This window comes from Oncorhynchus nerka, linkage group LG9a (genome assembly GCF_034236695.1).
Source record: "Oncorhynchus nerka isolate Pitt River linkage group LG9a, Oner_Uvic_2.0, whole genome shotgun sequence".
NCBI lineage: Eukaryota > Metazoa > Chordata > Actinopteri > Salmoniformes > Salmonidae > Oncorhynchus > Oncorhynchus nerka.
In genome coordinates this window covers 39,694,835-39,705,364 of record NC_088404.1, presented here as the reverse complement: position 1 = coordinate 39,705,364, position 10,530 = coordinate 39,694,835, and the positions used below count along the sequence as shown (strand labels likewise).

At 39.6% G+C, this 10,530-nt stretch overlaps 1 long non-coding RNA gene and 3 other non-coding genes across 5 annotated transcripts; 2 read left to right on the top strand and 2 right to left on the bottom strand.

Moving 5' to 3' along the window:
• Positions 1 to 2,547: 2,547 nt before the first annotated feature.
• Positions 2,548 to 2,619, bottom strand: trnad-guc (transfer RNA aspartic acid (anticodon GUC)). The gene has a single exon. It is a non-coding gene; the product is annotated as a tRNA-Asp (tRNA).
• Positions 2,620 to 2,847: 228 nt separating this feature from the next.
• On the top strand, positions 2,848 to 2,920 carry trnav-cac (transfer RNA valine (anticodon CAC)). Its single transcript has one exon. It is a non-coding gene; the product is annotated as a tRNA-Val (tRNA).
• A 3,683-nt stretch (positions 2,921 to 6,603) lies between these two features.
• Positions 6,604 to 10,525, top strand: LOC115134287 (uncharacterized). Of its 2 annotated transcripts, none has more exons than XR_010464716.1 (3): positions 6,604 to 6,794; positions 7,073 to 7,318; positions 8,105 to 10,525. It is a non-coding gene; the product is annotated as an uncharacterized LOC115134287 (long non-coding RNA). The 2 variants fall into 2 exon arrangements; XR_010464717.1 differs by lacking the exon at positions 6,604 to 6,794 and having other exon boundaries at positions 6,897 to 7,318; positions 8,105 to 8,226; positions 9,883 to 10,525.
• trnav-aac (transfer RNA valine (anticodon AAC)) lies at positions 6,663 to 6,735 on the bottom strand. The gene has a single exon. It is a non-coding gene; the product is annotated as a tRNA-Val (tRNA).
• Positions 10,526 to 10,530: the final 5 nt, after the last annotated feature.

Below are 10,530 nucleotides of genomic sequence, written 5' to 3'. Positions count from 1 at the left end.
AAGGTGGCGCTACAAAGTATTAACTTAAGGGGGCTGAATAATTTTGCACGCCCAATTTTTCAGTTTTTCATTTGTTAAAAAAGTTTGAAATATCCAATAAATGTCGTTCCACTTCATGATTGTGTCCCACTTGTTGTTGATTCTTCACAAAAAAATAAAGTTTTATATCTTTATGTTTGAAGCCTGAAATGTGGCAAAAGGTCGCAAAGTTCAAGGGGGCCGAATACTTTCGCAAGGCACTGTAGCTTCAAAAATTATATCCCAATATTTAACTATACATTTTATTCCCCATCACTACAATATAACGTTGCGGATAAAGTTTGGAAGGAAAAATAGAGATTTTGTTGTAAAAAATATATTCTCCTTTTATAACAAAACAATTTTACAACATTATATCAATATCAAAATAATTTCCATATGAACACATTTTTTATAATTCATTCTAAGTAAAATGAACTTCTCCCCAACTTGTCTCATTGAGTCAGAACAAAGTTTGGCCAACTCAAAATGTGAATTTCATGCGACAAGGCTGTGGAACTAGTTACTAAAAAAATATTTTTAGTGTATATTGGAGATATAAAACTGTGCCAATTATCATTCACAGTGCTGCCACTACTACATTGCAAATCATGAATCCAAATACAGCACAGTGGATGACAAACTCCATAACAACAGCAAAGGAAAGAGGAGAATTGAAACCAGGTCTACCGCGGCCAGACAGAGATACTGAACACGGATTGGCCCCTCGCAATGAAATAACTAAAAATGATTGTGACACCGCTCAGTCAGAGGCAGAACCAATGGGAATTACAATTTATAATAGAAAGTCTGACATCACTTATCTCCCCACCTGAATTCGGAAGAGTTCTTCTAGAGTTCTTCTTCCATACATTTTATATATGTATTTTTTAAACTTCAATGTAAGTACACTAAAGACGGTAAATACACTGCTCCCAAAAAATAAAGGGAACACTAAAATAACACATCCTAGATCTGAATGAATGAAATATTCTTATTAAATACTTTTTTCTTTACATAGTTGAATGTGCTGACAACAAAATCATACAAAAATGATCAATGGAAATCAAATTTATCAACCCATGGAGGTCTGGATTTGGAGTCACACTCAAAATTAAAGTGGAAAACCACACTACAGGCTGATCCAACTTTGATGTAATGTTCTTAAAACAAGTCAAAATTAGGCTCAGTAGTGTGTGTGGCCTCCACGTGCCTGTATGACCTCCCTACAACGCCTGGGCATGCTCCTGATGAGGGTTCAGATGGTCTCCTGAGGGATATCCTCCCAGACCTGGACTAAAGCATCCACCAACTCCTGGACAGTCTGTTGGTGGATGGAGCGAGACATGATGTCCCAGATGTGCTCAATTGGATTCAGGTCTGGGGAACGGGCGGGCCAGTCCATAGCATCAATGCCTTCCTCTTGCAGGAACTGCTGACACACTCCAGTCACATGAGGTCTAGCATTGTCTTGCATTAGGAGGAACCCAGGGCCAACCGCACCAGCATATGGTCTCACAAGGGGTCTGAGGATCTCTTCTCTGTACCTAATGGCAGTCAGGCTACCTCTGGCGAGCACATGGGGGGCTGTGTGGCCCCCCAAAGAAATGCCACCCCACGCCATGACTGACCCACCGCCAAACCGGTCATGCTGGAGGATGTTGCAGGCAGCAGAACGTTCCCCACGGCGTCTCCAGACTCTGTCACGTCTGTCACGTGCTCATCTGTGAAGAGCACAGGGCGCCAGTGGCGAATTTGCCAATCTTGGTGTTCTCTGGCAAATGCCAAACGTCCTGCATGGTGTTGGGCTGTAAGCACAACCCCCACCTGTGGACGTCGGGCCCTCATACCGCCCTCATGGAGTCTGTTTCTGACCGTTTGAGCAGACACATGCACATTCATTCAAAAGTGACCAAAACATCAGCCAGGAAGCATGGGAACTGAAAAGTGGTCTGTGGTTGCCACCTGCAGAACCACTCCTTTATTGGGGGTGTCTTGCTAATTGCCTATAATTTCCACCTGTTGTCTATTCCATTTGCACAACAGCATGTGACATTTTTTGTCAATCAGTGTTGCTTCCTAAGTGGACAGTTTGATTTCACAGAAGTGTGATTGACTTGGAGTTACATTGTGTTGTTTAAGTGTTCCCTTTCTTTTTTTGAGCAGTGTATATTAGCTGCCTGTATGAAACAAATTATATTAGTAAGCAATGTTTTACAATTGGTTTAAACAGAATTGTAGTAGTAGTATATATAAACAGTAGTAGTAGTAGTAGTAGTATAAATAAACAGTTAACCAATAAATCTAATCCTGTAGTTGCAGGGAATCTATTCCAGCACTAGATGGCGATGCTCAATATCATAATTTTCATTAAAGGAATTACATCATTTTTTTTTTTAAAGAAGACATTTCATTGTGATGAAGTACTAAGAAGAAAAGGTAATTGATTGAAAGTGATAAAGGTCTAGCAAACTGCATTAGGGGCAACTTGTGGGTAATATGATAAGGATGTAAGGGAAAAAATGTTACCTCCCCGTCGGGGAATTGAACCCCGGTCTCCCGCGTGACAGGCGGGGATACTGACCACTATACTAACGAGGAGTTACCTGTCTCCCATTAGATCAGTTGACTTTTTAAATTTGCATAAAGTAAAAGGCGTTTAGTATGTAAATGATTTATAGATATAAATATATGATTTATTTTCCAAATAAAACCACTATATGTGGGGAAAGTAATGACACAGGAATGCTGGTCCATGAGAAGGAGAAAACACGTAAATGTACAACGATGACGGATAAGATAGTGTGTGGCCATCATGATTACTCACCAGTTTCCGTAGTGTAGTGGTTATCACGTTCGCCTCACACGCGAAAGGTCCCCGGTTCGAAACCGGGCGGAAACAATTTTGTTGACCAGTCGAATTATATCTATTACATTTTCAACAAAATCATTAGTGAAGTGACCAGCTACAATTGGCAGCTTTCACCGATGAGACCAATTAAAAATGTAACTCGCAATGTCAAAGGGTCACAAAATGCGACTAGATGCTCACGTGAGGGTAGCCTCGTGATATCTCTCAATATTGGCCACCATAAATGTTATATTTTTGTGATATATATATATATATATAACTATAATTGACAAGTATGAGTGGTTTAGGTTCATTTCCCCATCCTTTGTGGGCCCAGTCAAGCAGCAGAAGGGCGCATTTTCCGATGTACTTTTAGCTGATGTTTACCCTGCAAGCTACTGGCAGAAAATTGTACAGTTGACTAAACATAGTAATAAGTAGACCTAATGTACTTTTTTCTCCAACCCAACGTAGGCCTACCTAACAAAGTTAGAAAACATTATCCTTTTTTCAACATTGTTTGTAATAGTGTTTAATCTTTTCTGAAAAGTCCAGAAGGGGGCACCAAATGGCGTGGGTGGGGCTGTGAAACGTTGTACAGACAAACACATTCAACGGTGGGAGGATGTGCAGACTCCCAAGGTGCTCTTCGAACTACTCAAGAAGAGTGGATCAAGCATGACGTTCTTTTGGATTACAGATGTCACTAATTGCGGTGAAGCTGTGCCAAACAACTTCGCTGGAGTTAAAGGAACCATGAAACGTGTTTTATAAATACGTTTGATTGATTTATTGATTGATTGAGGTCACCTCCACAGTGGCAGGGAAAATAAAACACAGTGAAGTGTCTTGCTTCTGCAGCAGACCAAGCAACCCCTGTTTCAGTGCTGTAGAAGTGAACTTCAATGAAGAACAACATAAGGAGAAAACCATCACTGATGAACAGCAAAATGAAGCTGCAGCTGTGGCCAAGTCAATGCTGAAAGTCTAGGCAGTTTTGTCATTGTCAGCTATGAAGACCGCCCCTTTGTAGGCCAGGTGCTGAAATTGATTGGGAGGAAGTGCAAATCACTTGCATGCAGGAGCATGGAGTGAGGAATGTTTTTGTCTGGCCCCCTGTGCCAGACATGACCTTCTACTATGAAGGAGATGTGAATTCAATGATCAGTGAACCCGAGCCCTTCAGCTCAAGAGCATCTCGGCTGTCTGACACAGACTGGGCTACTTTCATGTCACACTAGTGCAACAACATCAAACACACTGTTTTAAGAATCCAAGTTGTATTATTTTCAACTTCAATGAGTTTGTGTTACAACTTTTTCTACAAAGTTATAATTTCTTTGTCTTTAATATTTGAATCTCATGAATTGTTTACACAATTAAACTTTTTTAATTCTCATTTTTAATCTTGCACTGTACTGCACAAACTTAATCACATCTGTTTATGTTTTAATATTAGAAATATAAAAACTTTGTTGTCCACGCAATGTGGAGATTAATGTTTTTAGAAGATATTGCACAAACATTTTACTTTTTCTTAAAATTGTAATGAAGAATAACACTTTTTTATGCATTTTATATTTTAATGTTTGAATATTAAATTACTGTATTTCAGTATCTTTAATATTCATTTATTACAATGATTCTTAACACTATTTTTAACATTGTTTGAAGAATTCATCATAATGCACAATTTTAATCCTGTTTATAGAAGTTCATTGTCATGTTCATGATGAAATGTTTCTGTGTGATACTCATTTGAGTCACTTTTGTGGTATTTCACGAAGCATTAAAGGCATCGTTGTTGTTGAATAAGAAACCATGTTTACCTGTAATGTGTGTGTGTTTGATTAAAAGGGAAATAGAGAGAGATCTGTCTAAAACATTACACCATAACAAAATACTCATGCGGTGTGACCGGCAATGATAATTCGGTACAACCAGTGTTATTAATGTTTTAAAAAACAATTCAAATATGTTATTGTTTTAAAAATGCAGAAAGAAGCTCAGGCTATAAGAGAAAACCATAACATTTTTATTTAACAAAAGTTGTAGTTGACAGTCATTCAAAATGAGGGGTGGTCCAGTGAAAAGTGAAAAAACAAAGATACAGTATAATTTATATATTTTTTTATTTCATGGTGGCACCGAATGACTTTTTAGGAGATCAATTTAACAATAGCATAAAAAATGTGTTTTGCGACAAGCTCTGAAAGTGCATAGGTAACACTCAAGGGTACATTAAAGTGTCTCAAATTAAACAGTTTTCCCTTTTCCCTTTTTTTTCACTTTTGAAAATCTTATACGTCATTAACCCAAATACATTATTGATGTTTATTGATCATGAAAAACATGCAGTTACTTGCTGTATAACTCTGATAGAGCTAAATGCAGTGTATAAAGTCAGAAAATCTACTGTCTCGGCCACTGCCTGCCATCTAGGGAGTACCCCAAGGCTCAATCCTAGGCCCCACCCTCTTTTCAATTTAAATTAACAACATAGCTCAGGCAGTAGGAAGCTCTCTCATCCATTTATATGCAGGTGATACAGTCTTATACTCAGCTGGCCTCTCCCCAGATGTTGTGTTAAATGCTTTACAACAGAGCTTTCTTAGTGTCCAACAAACTTTCTCTACCCTTAACCTTGTTCTGAACACCTCCAAATCAAAGGTCATGTGGTTTGGTAAGAAGAATTCCCCTCTTCCCACAGGTGTTATTACTACCTCTACCTCTGAGGGTTTAGAGCTTGAGGTAGTCACTTCATACAAGTACTTGGGAGAAGAGCACTGTCCTTCTCCCAGCACATTTCAAAGTTGCAGGCTAAAGTTAAATCTAGACTTGGTTTCCTCTATTGTAATCATTCCTCTTTCACCCCAGCTGCCAAACTAACCCTGATTCAGATGACCATCCTACCCATGCTAGATTACGGAGACATAATTTATAGATCGGCAGGTAAGGGTGATCTCTAGCGGCTAGATGTATTTTACCATTCGGCCATCAAATTTGCCACCAATGCTCCTTATAGGACGCGTCACTGCACTCTATACTCTTCTGTAAACTGGTCATCTCTGTATGCCCATTGCAAGACCCACTGGTTGATGCTCATTTATAAAATCCTCTTAGGCTTCACTCCCCCCTATCTGAGATATCCACTGCAGCCCTCATTCTCCACATACAACACCCGTTCTGCCAGTTCTCTATTAAAGGTCCCCAAAGCACACACATCCCTGGGTTGCTCCTTTTTTCAGTTTGCTGCAGCTAGACTGGAATGATCTGCAACAAACACTCAAACGGGACAGTTTTATCTCAATCTCTTCATTCAAAGACTCAGGCATGGACACTCTTACTGACAGTTGTGGCTGCTTTGTATGATGTATTGTTGTCTCTACCTTCTTGACCTTTGTGCTGTTGACTTTGCCCAATAGTGTTTGTACCATGTTTTTGTGCTGCTACCATGTTGTGTTGCTAACATGTTGTTGTTATGTTGTGTTGTCATGTGTTGCTGCCTTGTCAAGTTGTTGTCTTAGGTCTCTCTTTATGTAGTGTTGTATGTCTCTCTTGTTGTGATGTGTGTTTTGTCCCTTATATATAATGTATTTATTTTTTTATTCCCAGGGCCTTCACTGCAGGAGGCCTTTTGCCTTTTAGTAGGCAGTCATTGTATATAAGAATTGGTTCTTAACTGACTTGTATAGTTAAATAAATACAAAAAATAAAATAATAAAAACGTGGAAACAGCATGTGGACCGCAATGTGAAGGTTTAATTGATAACCACCTAATGGCATGAAAAAGTGTTTCCGCCCGGTCTCGAACCGGGGACCTTTCGCGTGTTAGGCGAACGTGATAACCACTACACTACGGAAACTGATTTAAGTATCGACAAACAATGATTGTGACCACAACTACACTACCCTTAATAGCCAGGTGAGATACTAGACCCTATAGAAATAGAACATATTTTAAGTATGACCAAAACATTTTTTATAAATAAAATGGTTAAACGCTAGTAAGGAAGGGCAAATGTCTGGCCTCTCCGTCGGGGAATTGAACACCAGTGTGACAGGCATGGATACAGACAAGGTTGAGTGGACTGGCATTAAATCGGCCAGTTCCGAAGCCTTTCAGGTTACTTTGATATTGAGGTGTAACCTACAAACAAAACCACAACTGAATATGATTACAATTTTTGGCTACTATTGCAGGTTCGGTGTCCTTCAACAACTTTGATGACGTTCATCTGGGTCATATACGCTGGGAACAAAACAAGTCGAAACTGGGAGGGACAACCTGAAGATTGCCCAATAAGAAAAACATGCAAAACATTTTTAAATGTTTTATGTTATGTGCCCTGAACATGACCATGATATGCCTAATGATTTTTCTGAAAGACCCCGAGACACTCGGCACTACACTTGGCCACAGCATTGCCTACTTACCTCACTCAATAGGTAAGACCATATTTATACTAACAAGCGATTATACAATGGGGCCGTGACTACGCGGATCATTTAGACAATCCTCACAATTGTTTATAAGCAGTGCTCTTCTGACGAAGTGATTGTGTTATCATGTGAGCTACACAGCTAGCTAGATGAACTATACTTTTTCTGGGCAAGATGGCGAACCGTCAGTACAGCTCTGTTTGTTTAGTACCAAAATGTAAAAATAAAGTTTTAATTTGTTACATTTTACATAACTTTAACTTATTCACCTGGGAAGTATGAAAAAACATTTTTACACCGCTTACTTTCTGAAAACAGTCAAATCGCGAATGATACCCATGGAAGGGCGAAAGTCTGGTTTCAGTCAGGGAATTGAACCCCAGTGTGACAGGCATGTATACAGACTGACCACGATACTAAGGTTGAGGGGACTGGCATTGCATGGGTTATTCGTATTGTGTGTTGGTTGTGGAACTTTGGTGTCCTAGGAATGTATTTATCTGTGTCTTTTCTATATGTCCAGGGCCGAATTGTATGCACAGGCTTACCAGGGCTGAAACCCCTGATTAATACATATTTGTAAAATAAACTGCATAATAAATAAATGTAAATAAATGTGACGTCAATTGTGTGAGTTAGGGGCTGGGCAAAACTTCAGTCTTGTGAACAAGGTCTTCACATTTTTCATAGAGATAAGCAATTCATAGAATACCCTTGGAAGGTTTTAAATGAAGTGTGAAGAATGACATCTTTGAGGGGCTCATTATCTGCATATTGTGTGTGTTTGTCAAGGTGATGGTGAGTGTTCTCTGGAGGAGGTGACTGTGAAGGATGTGAGGATTCTGCCAAACATTGACTCCTCCTACCTGCCCATGATGCCAGACAGGATATGTGATGCTTGTCGACAACGTGTGGTATGACTGCGTGTGGGAGGGGGCTGTATACGGAAGTTTACATATACCTTAGCCAAATTCATTTAAACTCAGTTTTTCACAATTCCTGACATTTAATCAGAGTAAAAATTCTCTGTTTTAGGTCAGTTAGGATCACCACTATATTTTAAGAATGTGAAATGTCAGAATAATAGTAGAGAGAATGATTTATTTCAGCTTTCATTTCTTTCATCACATTCCCAGTAGGTCAGAAGTTTACATACTCAATTAGTATTCGGTAGCATTGCCTTTAAATTGTTTAACTTGGGTCAAACGTTTCGGGTAGCCTTCCACAAGCTTCCCATAAACCCCAGTGCTTCACGGTTGGGATGGTGTTCTTCAGCTTGCAAGCCTCCCCCTTTTTCCTCCAAACATAACAATGGTCATTATGGCCAAACAGTTATATTTTTGTTTCATCAGACCAGAGGACATTTCTCCAAAAAGTACGATCTTTGTCCCCATGTGCAGTTGCAAACTATAGTCTGGGTTTTTTATTGCGGTTTTGGAGCAGTGGCTTCTTCCTTGCTGAGCGGCCTTTCAGGTTATGTCGATATCGGACTGTTTTTTCCTGTGGATATAGATACTTTTGTACCTGGTTCCTCCAGCATCTTCACAAGGTCCTTTGCTGTTGTTCTGTGATTGATTTGCACTTTTCGCACCAAAGTACATTCATCTCTAGGAGACAGAACGCATCTCCTTCCAGAGCGGTATGATGGCTGCGTGGTCCCATGGTGTTTATACTTACTTGCTATTGTTTGTACAGATGAACGTGGTACCTTCAGGCGTTTGGAAATTGCTGCCAAGGATGAACCAGACTTGTGGAGGTCTACACATTTTTTTTTTTTAGGTCTTTGCTGATTTCTTTTGATTTTCCCATGATGTCAAGCAAAGAGGCACTGAGTTTGAAGGTAGGCCTTGAAATACATTTACAGGTACACCTACAATTGACTCAAATGATGTCAATTAGCCTATCAGAAGCTTCTAAAGTCATGACATAATTTTCTGGAATTTTCCAAGCTGTTTAAAGGCACAGTCAACTTAGTGTATGTAAACTTCTGACCCACTGGAATTGTGATACTGTGAATAAGTGAAATAATATGTCTGTAAAACATTATTGGAAAGATTTCTTGTGTCATGCACAAAGTAATGTTCTAACCGACTTGCAAAAACTATAGTTTGTTATAAAGAAATTTGTGGAGTGGTTGAAAAACTAGTTTTAATGACTCCAACCTAACTGTATGTAAACTTCCAACTTCAACTGTATGTGTGTAACTGTTTTATTTGTGCATTGTGTTGACTGGACAATGTTAGTACCCTACATTAGAAGTTGGTGTCCAGTCATAAGGCACGAGTACCTCACAATCCTTTTGACTGTGATCCTGCTCAGTTGACATGCCGGTAAGTGAAATCAAACAGCTGATCGAAATGTCATGTGAACAAATGTTGCAGACAATACATTCAAGGGTCACTATGGAGGAGTTGTTTCCTGACTCAAAAGGAATACCCTGCTGTCTCCCTCTGAGAATTAATGGTGACAGGCAGCCCTAGGCAGCCCTAAGAACAGTTTTCAAACCCCTTTCCATTTTCTCTACCCTCCTGCCCATCCCTTTCCCCTTCTTCACCTCCCCCCTCTTCCAGGTCATGGACAGAGTGAGGATGCAGTGTTGGGGGCTGTAGTGTGTCACTCCCCCTCTGTAACCTGGGCATCTGTCGGAAAGGTTGAACTCTCTCCTTCAATGTCACCTTCCAGATATTCAAGGCAGGAGGACTCTATGAGATACGGTACACACAGGATGGGGAAACACTGTGTGTGTGCGCGGGTGTATTTGGGTGTGTCTGGTGATACATTTTTTGTAGTAATAATCATTATTATTGTCATCCTTTCTCTCTCTATAGCTGAGTCAACATATGAAGCTGCAGTTTACAGCAGAAAGAACAGGAGATATATAAGGTGAATGGAGGGAGAGGAGTGTTGACAATTGGAGAGGAGAAAAAGAGAGCGAAAGATGCAGATAGAGAGAAATGAGTATGAAGATGAGGGCCTAAGATCTAAATTGAGGATGAGGCAGAAGCCACAGTATTATCTAAATGTAACTGATTTGATCTCTAACACTCATGCTGCTACTGATGTGTGAACTATAGAAGTAGTTTATTCTATTTCTATGGTCAGAACAACAAACCTGTTGGAGTGTGAAGAGAACCCATGTGAAACCATGTCGCCTCTGTGAGGTGATTATTCTACAATGTAGAAAATAGTACAAATAAAGAACACTTGAATGAGTAGGT